Consider the following 27,287-nt stretch of genomic DNA (forward strand, 5'->3'; position numbering starts at 1 on the left):
GCCCTATGATCTGTTGAGTTTTCCATAATATAGTTCCCCTATCGATCGGAGGGCTGCAATCATCCTATAGAAATGATTTTTTGGGCACGACCTATTTATGTTGTGGCCCATCACATGGACGGTTTGGATCATCCTATGGTGTTCTCCGTCCAGTATTTTTTAATTTTTAAAAAAATACTAGACAATAAGGGCTTACACCATATAAAATCTCAGTAAAAGGGTATAGATTTGCAGAGATTTTATATGGTGTAAGCCCTTATAGTCCCGTATTTTTTAAAAAGTATCCAAACCATCAATTTGATGGTGTAGACACCTTATTTTGACTGAACCTTGTTTATATCTTGTTTGAGCAAAATCCAATCAAATCAATAGTTTAGAGCCTCAAATTTCACCCCAGGGTAGGTCAGGGTCTCAGCTAGGCCTCCATGAAATTTCGTCAAAATCTGAGCCGATGCCCAGCGAACAAACCTTGGAAAGCATCCCAGTGTAAATATATAATGGGGGTGAATTATCCTGGAAAGGGTCGAACATAGGCAGAATAGGACACGATTTGTCGCGTGCCTTATCAAACGTTTGCGCATCCGCACGCCCATCACTTATGGTAGTGCCAATATCAGCCTCTCTTGTTTCCCCTATAAATAGTAGTTTAAGTCATTTTTTTTAGGGATAATTAAATTTACACCCCCTCTGGTTTATGACACATCCACTTCAACCGTTATAGCTTAAAAAGTGACAAAGACATCCCCTCTAATTTCGTTTTGTTTAAGGTTTGCCCCCTCAGCTGAAGGTTTGTCCATAGATTGAAGGGTTAGGATGATCCGATGGAGCTGATTTTTTGGGCGCACCCTATCTATGTCAGGACCCATCAAATGAATGCTTTGGATCATCCAAATAATGTGGGCCCCATACCCGAATCCAAAGCGTTATAGATAAGGTGTGCCCAAAAAATCAGCTCCATCGGATCATCCTAACCCTTCAATCGATGGACGAACCTTCAGCTAAGGGGGCAAACCTTAAACAAAACGAAACTAGAGGGGATGAAGTGGATGTGTCAGAAACTAAAGGGGGTGTAAATGTAATTATCCCTTTTTTTTATTAATCAGGTTTTCTTTAGCTTAATCAAGAGAGAGAGTGAGAAAAACCCCTTTTCTTCTTCATCTTCTCCGGCAAATCCAATCGGATTCCGGTCATTTTCCGGCTACAAATTATTCTTGTCTCACCTTCGTTCATGAATTTAGCTTCAACAGACCTCATCTCCGTTTTTTCTTAGTACTAAAACCCTAAATCCTTTTCTCAAACCCTAACTCGAGTTTACAAACCCTAGCTTAAATGTCTGAACATGAAACCCTACATCAGGCCATAGAAATCTTAACCTAGCCTCTTAAACCCTAGATCCAAGATCTTTGGACTTTGATTCAAATCCGCTTAGATCAGATTCAGTAATCTTGCCGAGGTTTGTCATCATTTTAAGAAAAAGAAAAGGGAGAGGAGTTTGGATCAGCACTCAATTCAGATTTCGGTTTTTGAGCTTGACCTTTAGCAAGCTCGCTGGATTTCATCATCAAAAGTGAAATCTTATTTCTTTTGTTTGCTGGTGAAATCAAGAGATCAACAGATTCTTGTGAGTTTTGGCCAATCTTAAGCAGTTTTAGCAGGAATTCAGGTAATTCGTTTACTCTTTAAACTTTAGTTGCTTATAATTTTTTATAAGTAATGATAATTTATGATGCATTGGATGATGTGATTAGAGTATTCCATTTAATTTCAGAGGATTTGTTACTGATCTATGATAGAAATTAATTTCGTTTTCATTTAATGTCTGTTAATTGAGAAAATGAGTGTATAGTAATGCCTGTTGTAGAAAGGCTCAGTTTTTTTAGTTGCCTGATTTGTTACTTTGTTTAAGGAAAGGAAATTGTTCTTTTCCTTTCAATCATGCTATCAATGTTTTTTATTTTCATTTAAAAAAAAGTGTGTGTCTAAAGGCCCTGTTATTGGACTCTAATTTTTGTGAAATCTACACAAGTGTTACAATTTTGAGACTTAAATCATTTTTATTTTTTATTTTACTAACGGCTCTGTATGAATTCTGAACTTTCTAACAAATATTTGAATCATCTCCTTTAGTCAATTCTTGATAGAAAGCATATGAATGTGGTTTATTTGCCTGTCCTTCATTTTTTATCTTGGTTTGGTTTTTAGTCTCTAAGAATTTGGATGTAGGAATCAGGTCATATTTAGGGCCATGAATTGAACATTCCAATCTAGCCTAATAACGATTACAGGTTACTGATTTTCCTATTACCATTTGTCCTCTTCTATTATTATCCTACTGATTGAAGCTTGTTTCATAAAAAAGAGAAGAATGGCTTAATGGTGTTAGAGTGGCGTCTGCCATTTTGCAAGCGTACAAATTGATCTACCATCATTGAGTCACTATAAGAAAAAGATAGTGTCTACTCCAATTTCTTTAGACTTCTGTCATTTACATCATCTAGTTTAGAAAGTGATGTGAAATCAACTCTTTTATGTTTCAATCAAGTTTAGAGGTTTCAAATGATTTGGTAGTCATTTGGTAGTGAAACTTGAGCAGGGTTGGGTAGAAGAAGTGTTAAAACAGGGTAATGACCACACTAGTTTTCTAATTTATCAGTGCCTGACATTATTATGCTTTATTAATTGCATGTGCTGAAATAATCTCTATTATCCATACACGTTTATTTCAGGCATATAGTCAAAATTCTTATAGATAGGGAGCGTTCTTACTTATCAAATGCATTCATTTTATTTTTTTTGGAATCACATGCTATTTAACAAAAGGGTTATGTAAAAAAAAAAAAGGGGGGGGGGGTTGTCAATGTTCTTCTTTGTTCTCTGTCCTGTGTCGTTCTATTCGCCCTCTTTTCCTTTGTGAAATGGTGTTCATATTGCTACATATTGTGATGGCATCCACTTGGCATAATTTCTTGGCTTGGCTAGCTGCTCATGCTCAAATCTGATTCAATAACAAAGGTAAATCATTTGTAAGAGGAAGTGTTCCTCGCAAGGCTTCGTGCAGAAAGGGTTGGTGCTCTTTGGAGTTTGAAGTAGAAGTTGTATGTACGGCTTGGTGATTCGCCATTGAAGAATCCCAATCTTAGTGGAGCATCCAAGGAGGAATACTCAGAAGAGTGGAGTAGATCTTGTGATAGACCGAACCACTATAAAAATCGTTTATTCCTTGTGATTGCTTTCTTCTTCTCTTTGCGCTTGGTGATTGGTAATCTCTAACCCTATTTGTGTTTATGTTTTAACTTAACAAGGATTAGTAAATGTATGCTAAAGTAAGATCTAAACCCTAGCTTTCATCATCCTGATTATTTGAACAAGGGTTACACCATATTTGCTTAATTAGTAAATTAATTTTATTAATCCACCTAATTAAGCCAAGAATTTTTAATTAGCCAATTCACCCCCCCCCCCTTCTTGGGTTGTCACAACTGTATTTCACATTTCCATTAAGAAATTAACAACCGCAACAAATAAATATCTATAATTTAATAAAAAATCAAAATTACAAAAATGGTAGGTCAAGATGAATAAAACGAAATGAAATATGAAAGAAAAATTTCTAAAAAAAATAGAAAATAAGAAAAATTGGGAAACATGCTGCCCACGAATCAAAAACACACTTCCCCAGTTTTTGGGAGTCGCATTTCCTGCTTCTGAAGCGTGAATCCTACCATCTAGGGTAGTTTCCAAGAACCTTGTCTTCAACTTCAAAAATGTGTGGGCGGTGCAAAATAATAACTAATTCAACGTCAACAATTCAATTGGTCCTTAGCAATGTGGTACATCCCTACAAATAATACATGCCAAGGTTAACTCAAATTAGAACCCTTGGAACCTCTTATTGCATTTATATTTACTAAATTCATCGAATAATTGCAAATTTATCCAAAGAACGGTGAAATTTATGACCCATTTTAAACTCTATAGTCTGGAATAAATTAAAAACTCAATTTTTAAAAATAAATGTACATTTCTTATATATTTGCATATAATTCATCAAATTCCGATGTATATTCATAAAGCCGATAAGAAATGTAAGAAGTATTTCAATAGTAGTAAAAATTGTATGACCAAATCCATTGTGGGTTTGCTTCTATCATATTTAGAAAAAACAAAATGAATACCCTAAAATTTTTGGTAGGCAAGTAAACTTAAATTTGCATAACCAGATTAGCACAAAATTCAAATTTGTAATTATGGCTACATCTGGTAAAAGTAACCAAAACTTGTCTACAATCTCAAACAAGCAACGTGGCAGCATTTCTCAACACATTAAGACTTGGGAAAGAATCATTAGGAACAATAAAAAGGAAACCAGTGAAAATAAAAATGATAACTACCTACCACAAATTTGGATGGAGCCAGATGGGCTTCGTAATCCAAGATGGAGAGTTGGGATAACATGGTTTTATACTCCCATCCTCCAAGTTGTATATACCATTATCAATGCCATGCTTGCCCTCATCATTGTCGTCGGTAAAGTAGATGCAGTTTCTCTTCAACTGGGGAAAATCAAGAGCTGACAGAGAGAAGGATGAATTCAAGCCCAAGAACAACACCTTGTCACCTAAGCTTTCAAGCTCGATACACTTTCTTGTGTTCTGGTCCAATTTAAAAACTCCGAAAAAACATGTCCTCATAGTCCATTTCAATTTTTTGGATCGCAATCATCATCCGACCATTTAGAAGGCCCCATACGAAGGTATCTACAATACCTGGGATGCTGCTCATAGTGTCTGCAAACCTTCAACAACTCCCCAGATGATTCCACTAGATGCCGCCTACAAAATGTGTGATCTATGTCTGTAATTTCTGTAGACTTGGGTAAACCATTGGAAGAAAAGTCATAAGCTACAAAATAACCCAAATTAGTGATGCAACAAAATTGACCCTTATGATATATGACATCTTGATATGGAGCCAATCGACTCAATAATGTAGTCCATCTCTCATCCCCCGGTTTATAGAAGGAAAATCACCGAGAATTAGTGACGATGGAGGCAACAATGAAGTATGCTGTTGAAATAGGATCTGCCGATAAAACAGTGTTGTGCATATACCTGTAGTCCCTTGGTTTTTCAGGCTCATCAAATTTTTGGGGGTACTTTTATCAAGTGAGGGAAGCTGGATTTGGGTTTTTGATAAGGGATTTAAAAGATGAACATTGGAATTGTCATCCACTGTGACCACCCATCCCTTGGAAGATCCACAAAACCATTTCTCATGAAATTCTGGCATTTGAATATCATAAAGCTTGTTTTCAGAAAAACTAAAGAACTTACGAGATTCACTACGCTCTTTATTAGGGAGCATCAACAATGGAAGTCTACGTTGAGAGACCGACCAGTGGGGAAGTTCGGATTGCTCACCCAAGTCACTGTTAATATATATCTTCTTGGTTTTGATTGCATCGGAAGCTGAGAAAAGAGAAACAACATAATGATAAACAAGTTGAGCATATAAAAAAACAAATGTAAATACATAATGGAGATTTAAAGCTTCAATGAAAAGTCCCTAAAAATTATTTGCATATAATCATATTATTCAAATAAGAGATATAATAGTTGTCGCTATGTCCCTAAATTATGTTTAATCACTTCCAAATAGGCCTTAATATGCAATTGAAAAATAATCTCACTTTCAAATAAATTTAGTATTGATGATATCCAAAAAAGGCTCTTAGTCTCATAATGTAATTGTAATTGTTAACCGTACAATAAAAATGAGCGATTAGCACTAATAAAGGGATAACACAACTTATATTCCAGGATTACAATCACATTTACATTAGGAGACTAAGAGGACCTATCTTATTTAATTTTATTTGCCGACCCCAACTAGTTTGGGACAAAGGCTTTGTCGAGTTGGGTTGAGTTGAGTTGCCAATGGGACATTAAGGCCTCTTTGGCCATTAACTATATCATTTAACATCATATTATAGACACTAACAGCTTTTGTTTCTGTAAGTGTGTCAATTAGGGTAAGTGTTTCAGTGATGATCGAATGGGAAAAAATTCAGTCATGTCAATTTTGGCAAAAATTTAAACCCATGACGAAGATGCTGATTTTGTTTCTATCGTGAAAGAAACCGTGGCTGTGTAGCATGTAGTTTATCACTTTTGGGATGGGTTTCCTTTTATGTAACGACCATAAAATTTTTGGGTTCTTTTTTTCTTATTCTTTTGGTAATTGTTAATGACACCCGTAATTTAAAGAGAAGTGGTAAGAGTATATTAACCCTAATTAATTTGATATTTTGGAGGGGGAACATAAGGGTATTTTTGGTACTTCAACATTTCAGGTTGAAGGGATAACATTTGGGATTTTCGATACTCATACCTACCCACCCACCCCCACTATTGTTTTGCCGCACGCACACTCCCAAATTGGGAGTGTGCTCATGGCATTTGGTGGGACCCATTTGTGATGTCAATCAATATTCTTTCCTAAATAATTAGATAATTGTATATTGTTAGCAAATTTCAAAGGATTTGTATAGTATCTTTTCTTTCTTAAACTTTAGGGCAATTATAAATATGGGAATATATTATTTCCCTAAATCTTTATAACCAGTTTTAAAACTCAAGATCCCAAGGAAATAAAGAAATTAACTAATATTATAAGTAACCTAGATATTATACACTAGATTTTTGGGAAAGAATCCCCATCTTGGAGGATTCTTTCCTCCATACTAAATTTTTATTTTTAGTATATGTAATATATATATATATATATATATATATATATGAGGAAACTGTTGGTGAGCTTAAGCTCACCAAACTTATGGTGAGCTAGCTTGCCCAATCACATGGGTCCCACATTTTGGGGAGTGATCCAAACCATTCATTTGCAAGGCCTTATCATAGATAGGGGGTGTACCAAAAATCAGCTCCATAGGATCATCCTAACCCCTCCATTTGTGGAGGACAAAAATGGGGCAGATTTGTGTCTGTCCATTTTTGTCCTCCACAAATGGAGGGGTTAGGATGATCCTATGGAGCTGATTTTTGGTACACCCCCCATCTATGTAAGGGACTTTCAAATGAATGGTTTGGATCATCCTAACAAAGTGGGCCCCCATGTGATTGGGCAAGCTAGCTCACCATAAGTTTGGTGAGCTTAAGCTCACCAACAGTTTCCTCTCTCTCTCTCTCTCTCTCTCTCTCTCTCTATATATATATATATATATATATATATATATATATATATATATATATATATATATGAGGAAACATTTCCTACACACTTGTGTAGGTAAGTTACCTACACACTAGCTTAAAATACATAGGGGGCCCACATTGTTTGGGTGATCCAAACAATTCATTTGAATAGTCCTCACAAAGATAGGGTGTCCACAAAAAATCAGATCCATAGGATCATCCCAACCCTACGATTTGTGGAGGTAAAATGGACGTGTATAAACCTTCACAAATTAGTCCATTTTTTGCCTCCATAGTTTGAATGGTTGGGATGATCCTATGGATCTGATTTTTTGTGGACACCCTATCTATGTGAGGACCATTCAAATGAATGGTTTGGACCACCCAAACAATGTGGGCCCCCTATGTATTTTAAGCTAGTGTGTAGGTAACTTACCTACACAAGTGTGTAGGAAATGTTCTCTCTCTCTCTCTCTCTCTCTATATATATATATATATATATATATATATATATATATATATATATAATTATTATTGGGGAGAGGCGTACCTCTCTCACTCGCAACTCCCTATGCGATTGAGAGAGAGGTAAACCGAGGGAGAAAAGTGGGATAAGAAGGAGAGAGCGAGAGACAGAGAGAGAAGAGGGAGAGATAAGAGAGTGGGGGGGGGGGGGGGGGGAGATAAGAGAGACAGAGAGATATAAGAGAGACAGAGAGAGAAAGAGAGGGAGATCGAGTGTGAGAGGGGGATCCAAGGAGGGAGAAAGCGGTTGAATTTCTTTATCTCCTTCTACTTCCCAACTCAAACACATAAGTACCCTAGATCACTTTCTATATTTTTGTTTGTTTCTTTTTGTTTACAAAATTTTATGGGATAGCTTAAACGAATGAATTTGTTTGCCTATCTCATCAATGTATTGCATATATAAGCAAAAGGAATGAATTTCTATAATTTACTCATCAAGTCAATATCCTATGTATAATAAGTACATTGGCATTCAAATGAAAATTATAGTTATTCATTAAGTCAATACTATATATACAAAAAAAAAAAAAAATGGTATTCACATGGATTTATAATTATTCATCAAATCAGTACACTATATATATATATATATATATATATATATAGAGGAAACTGTTGGTGAGCTTAAGCTCACCAAACTTATGGTGAGCTAGCTTGCCCAATCACATGGGGGCCCACTTTGTTAGGATGATCCAAAGCATTCATTTGAAAGTCCCTTACATAGATGGGGGGTGTACCAAAAATCAGCTCCATAGGATCATCCTAACCCCTCCATTTGTGGAGGACAAAAATGGACAGACACCCTATCTATGATAAGGCCTTGCAAATGAATGGTTTGGATCACTCCCCAAAATGTGGGACACATGTGATTGGGCAAGCTAGCTCATCATAAGTTTGGTGAGCTTAAGCTCACCAACAGTTTCCTCATATATATATATATATATATATATATATATATATATATATATAGAGAGAGAGAGAGAGAGAGAGAGAGAGAGAGAGAGAGAGAGAGAAGGGTGGTTGCTGCGCTCGAGCACAAAAACAGTGGGGTGGGGCCATTGGAGGGGTGATCCTAACCATTCATTTGGAAGGCCCCATCATGGATGGGTGGCCTACCAAAAATCAGCTCCATTGGATCACCAATGGGTGTCCATTTGTAGGGCCAAAAATGGACAGATACTGTTTGTCCACAAATCTGTCCATTTTTGGCCCCACAAATGGACACCCTAAGGTGATCCAATGGAGCTGATTTTTTGTGGACACCCTACCCATGAAAAGGCCCATCAAATGAATGCTTTGGATCCCACCCAAAATGTGGCCCCACCCTGTTTCTGTGCTCGAGCGCAGCTAAGCAACTCTATCCTCATATATATATTCAAATGATTTTTGAACTTATTTATCAAGTCGGTGCTCTACCAATAGTAAATGATTTCGTAATTATTTATTAAGTCAGTACCTTCTTTATATATGTCAAATGAAATTGTATCCAAATGATTTTTTTATTATTCTTCATCTGAACCATACTTTACATATATTAAGTCGTCAATACTTTATTTATGCATATATCAAATGATTTTTTGGTAATTATTTGATACACTATATATATCAAATAAATTGTATTCATTTATTTCGTCAGAACCCTATCTAATAAATGATTTTTGGTATTTATTCAACTCGTCAGCAATATATATATATATATATATATATATATATATATATATATACCCGTATATTTTATGATATTGTATTATTTCATCTGCCTCGTCAGTATCATATATACAAGTATCAAATGATTTTGTATGCTTCCGCTTCGTTAATACCCTACATAATTGTATATATTATATGGTTTGTATGAGTTCAATTAATGCACCGTTCTTTACTAATAGAAGAATAAAGTGATTTGCTTATATCTTTCCACAAATGATGTCAGTTCTATATTATCAAAGGAATTAGATAATTTTTCGCATGTATACGTCTTATTCCATCAGTCTCAGATACTTACGGAAATAAAATCATATGATTTCGTCAGTTGCAAGGGCTTATATAAATTAAATGATTTTCACTTATATATATCTATATATATATATATATATATATATATATGTATACATTTTTATATATTTCATTATTTTATCTGTTAGATACACCTAGGTAAACCAATGATTTTCGTATATTTATATGGGTCCAAATTTGGGATTTTATCTACGTGCCTATGCACAGATACTTATATGTACTAACCTGCAATTTTCATAGATACACCTTTCGCATATAACTATATGTCTATATGCTTATATATGTCCTTGTGTGATTAGTTTCATTGCAAAACTGTCCTTTAATCCTAAAGAGCGAATATGTTTTTATAGATAGGAAGTCAAAGGACTCTTCAAGAGAAACTTCTAAAACAATAAATAGTAGGACCCAAAAAGAACAGAAGTACCAAGTAAGGCTGTGATGCAGATAATAGGCTAATAAGTGGCATCTTTGCCCATTAGGATTTATATTTCCATGTTATGTAGTTTAGGAATTTATTTTCATGTTATTTAGATTCTAGGATATTTATTTCCATGTTTTTAGTTGTTAGGACTTTTATTTTCCATGGAATTTTATTTCCATCCCATTGCCTATATATAGGCCTCATTATATTAGGAATTTTAACTTTTGATGAATAATGATTAATTGAGAGCTTCTCCCCCAAATTTCTTTCTTCCTCTATTCTTCTACTTTTCTTCTTCTATTCTTCCCTCTCTTCTTCTACTGCTCTTCTTCTATTCTTCCCTGTCTTCTCCTTGTCTCCTATTCTTCTTCTACTTCTCCCTGAATTCTTCTCTTCTAATCCTCCCTTCTTCTTTTTCTTTCTCCTCTCTCTTATATTTCCCTTCCCAATCCTACATCAGGGTGAGCACTGAAATTTTGGAAACCTATACGACTCTATGTGTATGTTATTGTCAGGTTGAACTCTTTTGCTTCTTCACTAGAGATTTCAGCTCTCCTCGAACTCGGAACGTCAAAGCAAGTACTGGTTAGACTTGTTTAGTAAGATTGACTTAGATCACTTGATTTTATTACTCCATTTACTACAGTGATGCTTTTACTTATGAATTGTTGCATTGTTAATTAGAGAATTGTTTTTGGTTATCTGTCTTTATATAAATTTCAATTTAATGAGGAAGGAATCAAACATAGATAATTGTAATTCTGTATTTATTAGGATCTGTAAGAAAAGGGAAAATTTATGTTATTGTATGATTGTGTGCCATACCTTAGGATTAGAAAAGATGGAGGGAGGATTAAGGAGCACCCTTGGATCCAACCTTGGGCGAAACGCCAAAAGCTAACCAAACTGAGGGCATAGAACATCTGGTTGGCGATGCATTGATGGGTGAAACCTTTAAGGTGACCCGACAGAAATCCTAAAGAGGATCAATATCAATTTTGGTTAATCGAGCCCTTTTCAAGAGGGAGAGTATAATGAGGTAATATCCCTAACCACTTCAATTTTTCGAATGTCAATATCAATTTTGGTTCATATTTTCATAAGAGTGTCATTGTTAAACCTAAGTGCCAATATCTCCATTGAAACTCATTTTTTAGGGGTCATTATCAATAGTAGGTTGGCGATGCATTGATGGGTGAAACCTTTAAGGTGACCCGATAGAAATCCTAAAGAGGATCAATATCAATTTTGGTTAATCGAGCCTTTTCAAGAGGGAGAGTATAATGAGGTAATATCCCTAACCACTTCAATTTTTCGGATGTCGATATCAATTTTGGTTCATATTTTCATAAGAGTGTCATTGTTAAACCTAGGTGCCAATATCTCCATTGAAACTTATTTTTTAGGGGTCATTATCAATAGTAGCCATGTCTCATCAAGTATTTATGACATAAGGCGACGTCACTTAAGTGAGGGACGGCCCACAAGAAATATCCATGCTTCCATAAGTGTTTCAATTGTAGGACAAGTTATTACATGAGTGGTAGTAGGATTATTGAAGAGATATTGTAATAGTAATGACTAATGAAATACCACACCCGATTTTTCCCTGTGTAAATAAACCCAAATTCACTATTATTATTGATATGTCCAAAACCCTGTCAGCCTGCTTTTTCTGTCGAAGAAAGTTTCTCACATAATTTTCTAAATGCATATTTAAAGCATATAACAATTAGTCCACTTCATCAACCCAGAAAATTTCATGAAACCTATATCCTTTACATGATAATACTCCTGTTACCCTTACACTTTGGAAATGTCCTTCTGAAACTTAACTTTATAAGGCATTACAATCCTTTGTTTGTCCTGATTCCATTACTTTTTCTGTGCAACTGTTTATTTAGTACCGACTGATCTTTATCACAAATATGGTTTATTGTGTTGATTTCCATCCTACATCAATCTAGTATCAAATCTAGAAGAAAAGTGATTACTTGGCATTCATCTTGATCCTCCATTCCGCCGATAGGAGCAGGTTCGTGATCGGTTGTTGAGGATTTATGCTCCAGTAGAATATCGGCAACGAGTCAGTATGTTTTCTTGGCTTTCACTAATAAATTTGTAGTTCCAAGGAAAAAAAGAAGAACACCACATTAGTGTGAGCTATTATATTTCGACATTGATTTAGTTTATTTTTTTCTCTTGCAGCTATAGTTGTCCATTGTTAAGCAACCATCAAACATGGGTATCATGGTTACCAACAAAGAAGGGTATCAAAGTCAAACTCAACTTGGAAGGATGGTTTGTTGTTATTGTCCAAAAAATAGTCATCAGAATAGTTAAAGACTTCATACAAGGTGAAACCTTTTACAAGAAATTTGACAATTCAAGGGTGCTTCATAGAGATAATAAGTGTCGAGGAATCAACAAGTACAATAAGACCCGCTCAGTAAGATGATCCAATCCGTCCATTTGTTGGAGCAAAGTGTAAATAGGTTGTGTCATTTCCATATTATGATCCTAACCCTCCGATCTATAGAGGGACAGCACATTATGGAAAGTTTCATTGAACGGAGTGTTGGGATCATCCTATGGATATGAATTTTGGGGCATAACCTATGTACATTGTGGACCAACGAATTGACGGTTTGGGTCCGAAAAATACAGGTTTATACGGCCACACATCATATGCGACGGTAAGAAATTTGAAAATAGAATAGGTCGCCCGATAGGGGTGGACGATCGCTGTAGCCTGGTCGACCGCCGCAGTCGAGCAAACTAGCAGTTGGGGCATTTTCTGCTTGACTTTTTCAAGCCAAATATTTACAGTTTTACCCCAAACGGTCATATTTTCAAATACTCTATATATACATGATTAAAACCTATCTCTACAAGCTTTTGCACATTTGAGAAAGATCAAATCCCATTTCTCTTTGAGCTTTAACATTTTATTTCAAAAGCTAAAAAACCTCTTTGATCTTCCATTTCTACATGTTATCAAAAGGCACTCCATAGAGCTTTTATTTGTTTATTTCTTGGAGTGAATGTGAGCTTTCAAAGTTGTAATCCGCCTATTAAGAGGCATTGAGAGTTTTACATTTTATTTGTTCTTCATGTGAGGGTCTCCTCTTCGACCCGTAAAGAAAATATTTGTCGTATTTTTCCTTCATCTTCAATGCCATATCACGTAGGGAAGTATTTTGACTATTTGCCCATTGGTTTAACAATCCTTCAATGGCATAAACCTCATGAAAATAAACATTCAAGGTGATATAAAGTGATCAAGATAACTTTTTTGTAGAGGTATAAAACCGTTCCAAGAAACTACACAAAACTTTTGCTTGCTTCCAATCCTCCTCAGTAGGTGTCCCATCTTTAAGTTCTTTCAGAAAATTAGTATCCAAATCTTCTAAACACTCGAATGCCTTTTGGAACTCTAATGAAGTCTGTAACATAAGGAAAGTAGAGTTCCAACGAGTGCATAGATCAAGACAGTGCCTTCGTACATGGTATCTTCTCTTGTTCCACACACACTTTAAATTGTTGTTGCCTCGCTGGTGAACTTCTAATATATTTTACCGCGCTACGAATTCTAAGCACCGATTTCTTGGTATCCTCTATCCAATCTCTTACAATTAGATTTAGTATATGAGCACAACAGCTCATGTGTAAGAAAGCACCCTCCAATAATAGACTATTCTTCTTATTCAATCTTCTTCGCAAACTTATGATTGCAACGTCATTTGAGCTACAATTATCAACTGTAATCGTGCAAACTTTCTCCAAGCCCCACGCCAACAAACATAATTCAACTTCATTACCAATGACGCCACCCGTATACGGAGAGGGGACTGCACATAAATTAATGATCTTCTTATGTAAATTCCACTCTCTATCAATGTAGTGGATAGTGAGACTCATATATCCAAGGTTTTGGATGGAAGTCCACATATCAGTGGTGAGAAAAACACGTTGAGCTGATTTCTACAATAGTTCTTTGAGTTTGCTCTTCTCGCTCATATACAACTCTAGGCAATCTTTAGTAATAGTGGTACGTGATATAAGACTGAACCTAGGTTGAAGAACTTTGCAAAAATTTCTAAATCCCTCACGCTCAACGAATTTGAAAGGTAGCTCCTCAACTATTAGCATACGCACCAATTCTTTTCTACATAACTCTTGGTCAAATTTCCAATTTGAAATTGAAGTACCAGCTTGATCAGAAAATGTAGATAACTACAAGACTTGTTGCCTCTCTCTGTTACGGTATGGATATCTTACACTCTTCGCCAAATGCCGTTTAAGTGTACTAGTACCTTGAATACTGTCACACCCAAAATCTCTTCCACAATTGCATTTTGCCCTATTTGGCTTCTCTCCATCTGGCTTCAGAATTTTGCTAAAATGTTCCCAAACACCTGAGGTCATTCTATATGGATTTTTACACTTCGATGTAACCTCCTCAAATAAAAAAGTCGTATTGAGATCAACATTTGTATTTGGATTGACATTGTTTTCTTCCATAATTTCCATTGCAGACATCTGATCATAGAATGAAAGTAATGAAATGAGTAAAAAAATAAAAAAAAGGTATCTAAATTGATGAATTGAACAAGCAAAAATAATGGGATAATATCCATACCCCCAATTGATAAGCAGCTTGTTGAATCCCTTAGCCTGGATGAGGATGACCTTCTTAATCCAAGTCTCCACAACCTGTAGAAAATTCCAATAGCATCAAAGTTCTGAAATGAAAATGATCTAAATTAGAAAATGCAAATAGAATCCACAATGAGACTTCCCATATTGGGAGATTACTTAAACAATCCTAAATAAACAATATACATAGATAACACACTAAAAGTTATCAACTTCATCGATAGGGTTGCTATGATCTAAAACGCTTCCTCAAGTTTACAGTTTACACACACATGATACGGGTTAATAATACACATGATACGGGTTAATAATGTTGATTTCCAAATTTTCATTAAGAAAAAAGAGATAAACCATTAAATTTAGGCTAAAAAGCTTCATCAAGTTTACACACACAAACTCACCTTGGCTTTTGTTATTTAAATAGCTGTCTCAAAAGGCAATAACAACTACAATTCACCAAAAAGCTCTCAACAGCCATTTAAAAAGGAAATGAAACGGTTAGTTTGTCATTATCAAAATATGGCAGTGCAAATATTAACAGCCTGGATTTATCAAGTTTAAAAAATAAATAAAGACCATGCCTTAAAATGGAAAATACAAGAATCTTGAACAATTCAACAAACCTGTAGATTAAATCGGGATTATTAGACAAAATTGTTTTTTACTTTTAAGTGAAGGAAAGATATAATAGACTGGAGGATGGCAACTTATGACCATAGATTTAAAAAAGTCAATATCATCAAACTTATGACCATAGATTTTTCCCAACCCTATCCGATTTGCAAAAAGCTTAACCCGACCCAACCCAAATTCGGGTTGAACCCGACCCGAGTTGCACCCCTACTGAGAACTTGGTCCATTCGGTCCACAATGCGGACAAGCTGCTCTTCAAAAGACAGATCTTCTCTTAGATTCAAAGGTTCCAATTCAATCACATGACTCAGATCTGGTACATACTTTCGTAACATAGATACGTGAAAAAAATTATGCACTCCAAATAAGGATGGAGGTAAGGCTAGCCGATAAGCCACTTTTCCAATATTTCATAGGGTCTCACAAATCTCGGGCTGAGTTTTTCTCTAACTCCACACCACATCACTCCCTTGGTGAGGGATACCTTCAGAAGCACCTTATCTCCAATCTGGAATTCCAATTCCCTTCGTCTGACATCTGCATCGCTTTTCTGCCAACTTTGTGCTGTGCGAAGACGCTCTCTAATCAGTTGAACTTTATCCACTGCTTGCTGAACCAGATCCGGTCCTAAGAGTCTCCTTTCTCCTCCATCATCCCAACATATAGGTGATCTGCATCTCCTCCCATAGAAGGCCTCAAAAGGTGTCATCTAAATACTGGCCTGATAACTATTATTATAAGAGAATTCAGTCAAGGGAAGATGATCATCCCAAGATCCCTTCAAATCCATTACACAAGCCCTGAGCATATCTTCTAAAATCTGGATGGTCCTTTCAGATTGTCCGTCTGTCTGAGGAAGAAAAGTTGTATTGAACTTAAGGGAAGATCACATTGCTGAATGCAAGCTGTTCTAAAACTGAGATACAAAACGGGTGTCTTTATCAAATACAATGACTTTAGGCACGCCATGATATTTAACTGTCTGATCAATATACAATTTGGCTAATCTTTCAGGTGTCAGGCCAGTTCTAATGGGTATTAAATGAGTGGTCTTTGTCAATCTGTCCACAATTACCCACACGTAATCATTTCCCAAGAGAGTACGAGGTAAAGGCAACACAAAGTTAATTGTAATCTCCTCCTACTTCCATGCTAGGATGGTAAGTGGCTGCAGTGTTTCGGGTGGTCTTTGATGTTCCGTCTTAATCACCTGACAAGTTAGGCTCTGAGATACATATTGGGCTATCTCCCTTTTCATATTGTTCCACCAGAAATTTCTTTTCAGGTCCTTATACATTTTTGTACCTCCAAAATGTATAGAGTAACGACAACTGTGTGCTTCTTTCAAAATTTCATTTTTCAAAACAGGGTCATTCGGAATACAGATACGATTTCCAAATCTTAAAGTGCCATCGTTATGGATTCGAAATTCAGATTCAAATCTTTCTTCTAGCTTACTTTTGATTTTATAAAATTCAGAGTCGGATTCTTGAGCTATCTAGATTCTCTCTTTTAATGTGGGCCGAATTTTGAGTGCTAACATTAGTGCCCCGAAATTTGGACCACGAATTTCTATTTCCGCTCTTCGAAGGTTTTTCAAAATATGCTTCTGAAAAGTAATCGTTGTTGCTAGATTCATAGACGACTTCTGACTCAGAGCATCAGCTACCGTGTTAGCCTTCCTAGGGTGATAGCTCATGGTTAAGTCGTAGTCTTTCAATAGTTCTAACCAACGCCTCTGTCTCATGTTTAATTCTTTCGGGGTGAAAATATATTTCAGACTCTTATGATCAATAAAGATTTCACAAGGTTCTCCATATAGATAATGCCTCCAAATTTTGAAAGCAAACACAACTGCTGCTAATTCCATATTGTGGGTTGGATAGTTCTCTTCATAAGGTTTCAACTGGCGTGATGCATACGCAACCACTTTCCCATTTTGCATTAATACACATCCTAGTCCTTTCTTCGAAGCATCACTGTAATTGGTAAATCCCATTCTGCTAACTGGTAATGTTAGGATAGGAGCTGAAACTAGCCTTTTTTTGAATTCCTGAAAGCTCTTCTCACAATCCTCAGACCAAACAAATTGTGTCCCTTTCTGTGTCAAATGGGTCGAAGGGGCAATTATACGAAAAAAGTCCTCAACAAAATGGCGGTATTAACCCTCCAAACCCAAAAAACTACGAATCTCAGCAACATTATTCGGTTTATTCCACGATATCACCACCTCAATCTTCTTTTGGTCCACAGACACTCCGTCTTTAGAAACCACATGACCCAAGAAAGAAATTGAGTCGAGCCAGAATTCGCACTTCTTCAGTTTTCCAAATAGTTTCTCTTTTCTTAAAGTCTCTAAGACAACCCTCAGATGATACTCGTGGTCTGACCAACTTTTAGAGTATACCAAAATCTCATCAATGAATACAACCACAAACTGATCTAATAATGGTCTAAATATCCTGTTCATTAAGTCCATAAAAGCTGCCAGAGCGTTGGTTAATCCAAACGGCATGACAAGAAACTCATAATGGCCATACCAAGTTCGGAAGGCCGTCTTTGGAACATCTTTTGATTTGATTCTCAGCAGATGGTAACATGATCGAAGGTCAATCTTTGAAAACACATATGCCCCTTGCAATTGATCAAACAAGTCATCTACCCTTGGAAGCATATATTTGTTATTTATAGCAACCTTGTTTAATTATCTATAATCTATACACAACCTCATACTTCCATGTTTCTTTTTAACGAACAAAGCTGGTGCTACCCAAGGTGAAACACTGGGTCGCACAAAATCCTTCTCTAATAATTCTTCCAACTGACTTTTCAATTCTTTCATCTCCATAGGTGCCATACGATACGGGGCCTTAGAGATAGGCACCGTTCCAGGAGCTAAATCAACAGTAAACTCAACTTCTCTACCTGGGGGCAGACCTGTGAGGTCTACAGGAAATAAGTCTGCAAACTCCCTAACCACGGGGATTTTCTCAATCTTCACATCACTATTATTAACCTCAACTACTAATGCCAAGAAGGCTTCACAACCTTGTCTAAGAAGTCAACAAACTTGCATTGCAGACGGATCTACATGAGTCGAGCGAGCTCCACTCCCTTCAAAATAAAACTTCTCTCCAGGGATTTCAAAGTTTACTACATTCTTATTACAATCTACTAGGGCATAATGATTGACAACCAGTCCATTCCCAAAATCACATCGAAGTCAAACAACTCCAACAAGATGAGGTCTGCTAACAATTCTCTATTTCCAATCCTAACAGGACACATCTTACTATTTTTACTAGCCACAATTTCTCTTCCTACTGGTGTACTAACACACAAGTCATAGTCAAGAGGTGATGTAGGCAATGAATGTAGTGTAGCAAAAGTAGATGAAACAAACGAGTGTGTTGCACCAGAATCAAATAATGCATAACCATAAGAGGATGCTATAGGTAGAGTACATAATATTACTGTGCCAGCGGCTTGAGCGTTCTGATGAGTGAGAGCATAAGCTCGTGCAAGGACACGGGGCCTGTCGGTCCTTTGTTGCCCTTGAGAATTAACTGGTGTAGCTCTACTCTGAATGGTCTGAGTCTGTACAGTTTGAGTTCGAACTGTAGGCGTCCTCTGAACTGATTGGGCATCGCTTGCTTGATGTGGGCATTCTGCAATTCTGTGGCCTACCTCGCTACTTCGAAAACAAGCCTCAGTACTCCATCTGCAAGTCTCAGTAGGGTGGTTCTTCCCACAACGTTCACATTTGGAGGAAAATGATTTACCCGATGCTGGCTTATTCTGATAGCCCCCATAATCTCCTTGCTTTGCACGGGGCTCTCCAAAAGCAGGAGGTTTGGACGCTTGCAGATTCGGGGTTGATCCCCTCGAAGCCTGTCCTCCTTTGATCTCACTTTCCCTACTTCTTTTCTTCTGATTAGCTTGAGCAAGAGCTCTAGCTTCCTGATGATCTGCCTCAAGTTTCTTTGCCCTTTCCACCAAATTGTCATACAACTCCGGGGCAGTAGTTCCAGCTATCCCCTTCTTCAGATACATGGCTAATCCAAACTCAAATTTGTTCATTTTTGCTTCTTCGTCGAGTACCAAGGTACATGCTGAGCTAGTCTGTCAAATTCTGCTTCATAATCTTCTACAGTCATATCTCCTTGCACCAATTGACTGAATTCCTGATGTATGCGGTACAGAGTACTACAAGAAAAGAATTTAACCAGGAACTCGGTATGAAACATCGCCCAAGTGAAAGGTCCCTGATGGTGCTCATACTTTCATTGAATACCTTTCCATCAGTGGAGGGCTCTCCCCTCCAACATATATGTGACATAATTAACGCTATCCTCATTTCTATTGCATCCCATAGCCTTAAAGGCCTTTTCAGCATTCTCCAACCATGACTCGGCATCAGCTGCCGTAGTCGATTCCTTGAAAACCTTTCACTACAAGAAAAACAGTTATTACCGACGTTTTCTTACCGACGTTTTGTAAAAACGTTCCTAATACTATATATGCACCGACGTTCGTAAAATAGAACGAGAGTGAGTGGCTATTACCTCGCATTTATTCACCGACGTTTTAAAAACTTCACTAAATGTTTGTATTTTCCGACCTTTGCAATGTAAAACGTCGGTAGTTAATTGTGTATTGCGTTGATAGTAAGCGACGATCATGAGGGTCGCTGGAGATAAGAACCACCGACTTTTTTTTTGGAACATCGGTGAATCGAAAAAGACTAAATCAGGCGCCCTATGTTTCCCGACCCGAGCTTTCTAAAATTTCCCTCGTGAAAACCCATTTTTTCATAAACCCTCTTGAAAACCCATTTTTTTCTCTTTAGGGTTTCAAAGTTTGAGAGAAGGAGAAGAAGAAGGCTCGGCCGACACCCCACCATCTCGACCTCAGGCCTCCATCAAATCCCACCACTCCCACCATCGAAATCCACGGCCACCACCACCCTCTCTTTCTCTTCTCCTCATCTCAGTTCTCCCTCTTTCTTTGATCTGTGGAAAAGGAGGGCCCCATTAGGGTTTCGAGGAAAAGAAGGAAAGAGCGTTTGGAGAATTTCAGAAAGTGCTAGAAGAGAAGAAGAAGAAGAGAGGAGGAGCATTTAGGGTCTTTGGAGAGGAGAGTGATTAGGTTTTAAAAGGAATAGAAGAGGAAGAAGTTGGTTGCAAAAAAGAAGATCAGATTTCTTTCTCAACCATAAGGTATGTTCTCCACCATTCTATCTTCTCCATTTTCATTAATTTGTCCCTGATTTTTTCTTTTATGTCTGAAATCTATATTTCCATCTCATTTTTCAGCTAATGAAATCTGTATTTCCATCTCATTAATTTGAAATGTGACAAGTTCCAATGTGTGAGCTAAGAAGAAGGGGCTGTTGGTTGGAGATCTTCCCCAATTAAGTCAAGTCTGTCCCCTCAATTAAAATGGATAGGTTTGGGAGAACCAACCTCCTACTGGAGATTTAGATATGTTGTGAAAAACCACCCTGCTTCAACATCCCTGTGCTGCTCTTGATTACAAGACCTATATTTCACCCAATTTAATGGCTCCGTCAAATTTGTTGGCTCTGTCCAAATTTCTTTGATTTGTGCTTTTAGTTCCATGGGGTGGGGGAGAGAATTGAGATGGTATGAGTGAGGAGAGCGTGAGTGGTTGAAAAACATGGGAAAAAAACTCTACTCAAAATAGAGTTCTTTGTTCATTTCTTTTCCTTTTCAGCCACTTTGGACTATCTTCTCACTTCTGCCTTCTCAGTTCTCTTCGTCTCAATCTCCCCACCCTTCTCTAACCACTTGGTAAACTGATATTCTATGGAAAAAAACTCATGGTGGCCAAACATGGCCTAAAAGTCATATCCTTTCATCTATCTAGGTGGCAACTTTTGAATTTCATTATTCATGTCCATTGAAGAATGTTACAACTCTGTTATTTCAAGGTTCCATGGTCTAATATCTTTGTCTCGGCTACAATGTAGATTGATATCGTTCTCTTTTGCTAGATTGTTGTGTTGATTGTGCCATTTCCTGTCTTTGCAAAGCTTATTTTCTTGAAATCTTTTTACAAATTTGTATTAGTTTTTTTCTGGGCTGTTTTTGGTGTTATTTGAAATGTAAATGAGACACAGCGGAGGGAAAAGGAATTTTGGGGACAGGATATGGTCTAATATCTTTTTCTCTTTTTTATGGTTCTTTACTTTGTTAATTTGATATTTTATGGGTTAATTCCTTCATTTTTCTCTTTTTATGGGTCTTTACTTTGTGAATTCGATATTTTGATGGGTTTTTATGGGTTACTTTCTTACTTTTTCTCTTTCTTCTTCTTTCTACCTGTAAAATGACTTTTTTTTTCAGATTTTACTACTTTTTTATGGCAATGGAGTCTTTTGTCCTTGTGCTGAGCTGCTCCTTTTCTTTGTCTCATGGTACCTGTCATATTTTCTTATTTTGTTTTGATGGTACATTTACTTATTCAATATGATTCTGCCTAGGGAGAAGTTAAGATGCACAAAAAGGATGCCAGTGGAGGTCACTCCATTCACCAATTAGTCAAAGTAGTAAGAGTAGTATTAGTGGGAGAAGAACAGAAGGTAAGTAGTAGTTGTATTAGGACTGGTAAGATCAGAATTAAGTGACCAAACTTCTACTTTCACCAATGATATTGATTTTCTCAATTTGACTCATGCTTGCAGAGCGTTGTTGTTATTATACATATGTCTTGAGCTCTCTTTACCCATTTTCCTACATATGCTAGGTAGAGAGTTGTAGGTTTTTTGTTTTCCAAGAAGTGAAAATACATTGGATTCTCATGGAATTTGTTGTCCTTTATTTACTATTAGTTTTTTGTCAAATGTTTATAAAATGTAATTTATTCAATGAAAGAAACACCAAATTATTTCTAATGAAAAAGATAACTAATAGTCTGTATGACAATTAGTGATTGTCCGACGATTTGTGATCGAAAATGGCTTTGCGAGCGTAGTTGAATTTTAAAATCATCTTCTTATGATTTTGTGAATTGAAAGATCTTCCCTAAGGGTTCCCAAGAATGTTATACCGTGGCCGTAAGTTGATAGGTAAAGATTATTTTGTTATTTCTCAAATTTCACTTATTGTTTTCCCTTTGGGTTTTCATTTTGCAGGTTCATCAATTGATGCTTAATCTAGATCTCAGATTCACAAAATCTTTCGAGGTTGGTGACGCGGTCATTTAAAGAATATTTTTCGTTCGGAAATTTTCATGCAGTTTTATTAGATTTAATTTAGATCAAATGGAATAGCATTTTTAGAGATCTTGATGGTTTCATTTTAATGAATTCATGTTGATTAGTGTTAATTTCTCAAATTCTTAGGTTTTAAAGTTATTATGTCTTACATGGAAAAAGGTTCTTGGTGTTGGAGATATGGACAACTCCTGCACTGATTGAATTTTAAGTTCTCCTTATGATTTTGTCAATATTGTTTAGCTTTATTTTACTTTCTTACTAAAATAATTGATCATTTATATTTTCTTTTTCGCCCCATTGCATGCACGGTTCATCTCCTGCCTTATCATCTTCCCTTCCTCTCCCTCTCTCATTAATTTCCACAAGATGGAATTTTTGGCTGAGTTCTATGAATCATTCGCTTCATTTGATTCTTTGGTTTCTTTGTTTTTCATTCCCGTGCAACGCACGGGTCTGCAACTAGTATTTAGTATTCATTCAATAGGATGTAGCTCATCGAGTCATGTCATTCATGGAACGACTCAAGCGTGCAATTTCTATCCTCCCAAATACAATTTGTAAATTTAAGTTCTGGAGTCAGAGCCTGGTTAGTTCTTGCTCCCCCACCTTGACGCATTCTAGCTCCCACCTGAATAAATTCACACCTACCTTGACATATTTGTAGTTGTACTTCCATCTTGAAGGATTCATGAATTTGAATTGATAGATTTATATTTACTTCTTAACGTATCTGCAATTCAGTGTAACTTGCATTCATGATCGAAGTATTATAGCCTAATCCTGTCCATTAATATTGGGCTCCTTTGGGGATTGTCTTAGTCCATTGACACCCCTAAAAATAAGAAAACTAAGACCCTGTTGGTTTTGAAATATGAGAACCAATTGTGAGTCCAAGCTTTTTTTGTGAAAGGTATCCAAAATTGATTGTTGGACTCAAAATTAAACGTAAATTTAAGTCCAATAATCAGTGTTGGACTCCCAATCAGTTCAATTTTGAGTCAAATAATCAGTTTTGGACTCAAAATCAATTCTCAAAATCCAAAACTAACAAGCCCTAAAACAAACGAGCGTGTTAGTGATCAACCATTATTTAATTTGTTGCCCCGGCATTTGTGTCTTACACCCTAATTTGATAAGAGTATCTCTCACCATATCATCTCTCTGTTCAACTCTAGGAGAATGCGCGGGAAGTGACCCAAAGCTGATACAAAAGGATGTGATGGAGAACTTGGCCAAGGACTTCCCACCAATATTCCTAGATGTTGTACAACACGTAGATCTTGCCACGTTAACGGCAGCCCCACTACTGTTTAGGTACCCATGATTAGATGTCTGATTCGACTCCTACTTAAGTGTTTCTAAGCTATTTAATATATTAATATATTATGATAATTAATATATTTGATCTCTCTCTCTCTCTCTCTCTCTCTCTCTCTCTCTCTCACGCACACGCACACACACACACACACACAGAAGTTGGCTATTGCCAAAAATCCTAACTGCTACTTTATAGATATGGAAACCCTAGGGGTGGCAACGGATCCACCTATGTCTTTGTCAAGGTCCGTTAGAATCCCTTAGAATCCCTTAGCCATGACCATTGGTGAATGTCACTTTTCTTGTAGTGTCATTATGAGTTGGTCATAAGAGAGCCATAGCTCAGTATTGATGGATTGTAGAAATTCTAATGAAAGCTTCAATATAAACGTCTAAAAACACGGACACGTCTATAGACAACTCTTACTTGGCCACTAATTTCTTTTGATTACAAACTTGGCATGTGGAATTGTTGCAGATGCCACAGTGGGAGGAGCTGCAAGGCGTAGATATGGAGTTATTACGGCGCTTGCGGATAAATAACCGCATGACAATTTATTAATTGAAACAGGTGCTAAGTTACATCTTCTTACATTATTCGAAGTTATTGTATCCATGTATATCCATATCCCGTATTCATTCATTTTTTGTTGGATGTAAGTTTTTAAACTTTGATATGCAGGTGAAGGAGTTGGGGTTGCACCGTCTGCATTCCTAAAGGACATGGGTGTGTTTGAAAGCTAATCTCCTTCAACTCTCCACCAGCATCTACTGTAGAAAGCTTCAAGGTACTAACAAAGAATGGCCAAACTGGAATTTGCTATTGTATCCTGAATTACTTGGTCCCATAATTAATATGGTCCCCTTTTTTTTTGGTCTTACCAATCAAAAGTTGCCAATTAAACCTCATTAGATTGGTCTCTTGACACCGAAGATGTCTTTCTAATTCTGTAACATATCAATGGAGAAATAGAAAGAGAAATGTTCTTTAGTTCCTCTTATATTACAATCCATGGAATGGCTTGCTGTAGGAATGCCAACACCAATGGGCTCAAATTTGCATCCATTGATAATACAAATTTGCATCCTTTTTTTTTTGTTTCCTTTTTTGTATTTTCTACTCACATTTTAACAATGCTGATTAGCGATTAAGCAACTTCACTCAATTATCTTTTCAACAAGCAACTTTACCAGTTTTGATTCCCCCCCCAAAAAAAATAACCACTTTAATGCTTCATTTTATGATTGCTTTTTTTCTTTTTCTTATACTCGGTGCCTACTTTCTTGAGTTATGAATAGTTGTTGCTCAACTCTTACTTATTTCATCATCTTCGTTTCTTTACTCGATTGAAAACTTATTGTAGTCATTTGGGGCCTTCTTACTTTGGAAATTTAGGTTACATGCCGTTCAAATGACAAGCACTTTCCCAGATATTGAGAGGTCTTGGAAATTTATGTCACAGGAATGTGAAAGCTTCACCTTAGGTTTAGGGAAACCACTATATTTTGTGTCTTTGTAAATATCAATGGCAGTTTAAGCACGATTTTGAATCAAGCTCTGTAAATGCTGCATTTCCTTGGAATTGTATAGATACAAAAATCATCTTCACCTAATCTTGCTTCACTAAAAGAATATTTACACCAACTGCTATATTTACCCCACAATAACCTTCAACTTCCACAATATTCTGCATTGGGTTTATGAAAGATTGTTGGTTTCATTTTTCATTTTAAAATTCTTTGCTTTACTTGGTGCTACTAATTTTAGTAATCCTCTTCTGTCAACCTGGATCGAATCAGTCTCCAATGTCGATGCCCATCAATAACCATCATGATTCAGTTACAAAATCAGTATACCTGTTGCAATAATCCTTCCACATTTGTCCACCCTTCTCCAATTCACATAGTGTTTCCTTATATCATTAGTAAAAAGCTTTTTTGTATGTCTTTAGATCTTGTGCGAATTGTGGATCAGATTGTCAGTTCATTTATTAATCTAGACATTTGTGGGTAAATTATTACTAGAGAGATAGTTGATTTAATTCCCCAGCTTGAGAAACGTTAAATGCTATAGGCAGATGATACATGAGACACTTACTTGGAACTTTCTTTGAAATAATTTGTCAACATATTGCATTGTCAGCACTATTACCAGTTGAGATCCCCATATACTGGAATATGGTTTTACTGTCATTCTTTATATGTTCTACATCATGGTGCCTCAACTATTGAATCATCTATATGTGTAATGGTTTATTACTCTTGTTTTCTGAAAATATTCTTCTTTCTCTATATAAAATAAATCGTCTGTCATTTTTTTAGATTTTTAGTATGTTCTTTAATACTAAATGGGCTTATGTGTACTATTTTACAAAATTCAGGCCTACGTTCATTGTTCATAAGGATAGAGACTTCAATAAAAAAAGAAGGATTTGCGGGTCTAGGTGGCAAAAGGAGAAAAGGCTTCAATCACAAAAGAAGTATTTGCGAGTCTGGGTAACAAGAAGAGAAGATCAAATTTTGCTTGTAACTTAAGTTTGTTTACACATGTCAATATATTTAAGAACAATTTCTAAAGATGGTTTGTTTGAATGCCATTGTGGTGTGAGGTTGTATACATACAATATGCCGATTATACATACAATATGCCATTGTGATATGAGGTTGTATATCATGGTGATTCTTAAATTCATATTACAGGTTTATGCATTTTTCAGGTTGTATTTATATGTTACTGGTTACAAATTACATGTTTCAAGTTGTATATACCGAGATTTATACAGTGTAAGCCCTTATAGTCCCTTATTTTTCAAGAAGTACTGTATGGACCACACTAGAGGATGATCCAAACCATCCATGTGATGGGCCAGAACATAAATAGGTTGTGCCCAAAAAATCATTTCTATAGGATGACCCTAGACTTCATATCTATAGATGAACTGCATAGTATGGAAACCTGTATAGATCAGAGGGATAGGATCATCCTATAGAAATGATTTTTTTTTGGACACATCCTATTTACGTTATGGCCCATCACATGGACGGTTTGGATCATGCTCTAGTGTGGTCCGTACAGTACTTCTTGAAAATAAGGGACTATAAGGGCTCACACCATATAAAATCTTGTATATACATGTTACAAGTTTATACATGAGGGACAATTCAGAATAAAAGAATTTTAAAAAAAAAATTATTTAGATTTACCGACGGTCAGGACCGTCGGTGATTCAAACAATCAACACTAGAGCGTCGGTGTTCACACCTA

At 36.4% G+C, this 27,287-nt stretch overlaps 1 long non-coding RNA gene across 17 annotated transcripts; it reads left to right on the forward strand.

The window, feature by feature from the left end:
• The first annotated feature begins 1,024 nt into the window (after positions 1–1,024).
• Positions 1,025–26,729, forward strand: LOC143882355 (uncharacterized). Of its 17 annotated transcripts, none has more exons than XR_013252189.1 (12): positions 1,025–1,663; positions 11,004–11,212; positions 11,331–11,461; positions 12,141–12,263; positions 12,382–20,684; positions 20,781–20,887; positions 21,971–22,069; positions 22,622–22,672; positions 23,881–24,019; positions 24,501–24,593; positions 24,705–24,810; positions 26,404–26,729. It is a non-coding gene; the product is annotated as an uncharacterized LOC143882355 (long non-coding RNA). The 17 variants fall into 17 exon arrangements; XR_013252190.1 differs by having other exon boundaries at positions 1,039–1,663; positions 12,382–12,530; positions 20,315–20,887; XR_013252186.1 differs by having other exon boundaries at positions 12,382–20,887.
• Positions 26,730–27,287: the final 558 nt, after the last annotated feature.

This window comes from Tasmannia lanceolata, unplaced genomic scaffold, assembly GCF_043159265.1.
Source record: "Tasmannia lanceolata isolate RefF3 unplaced genomic scaffold, GAP_Taslan_0.1 ptg000007l, whole genome shotgun sequence".
Lineage (NCBI taxonomy): Eukaryota > Viridiplantae > Streptophyta > Magnoliopsida > Canellales > Winteraceae > Tasmannia > Tasmannia lanceolata.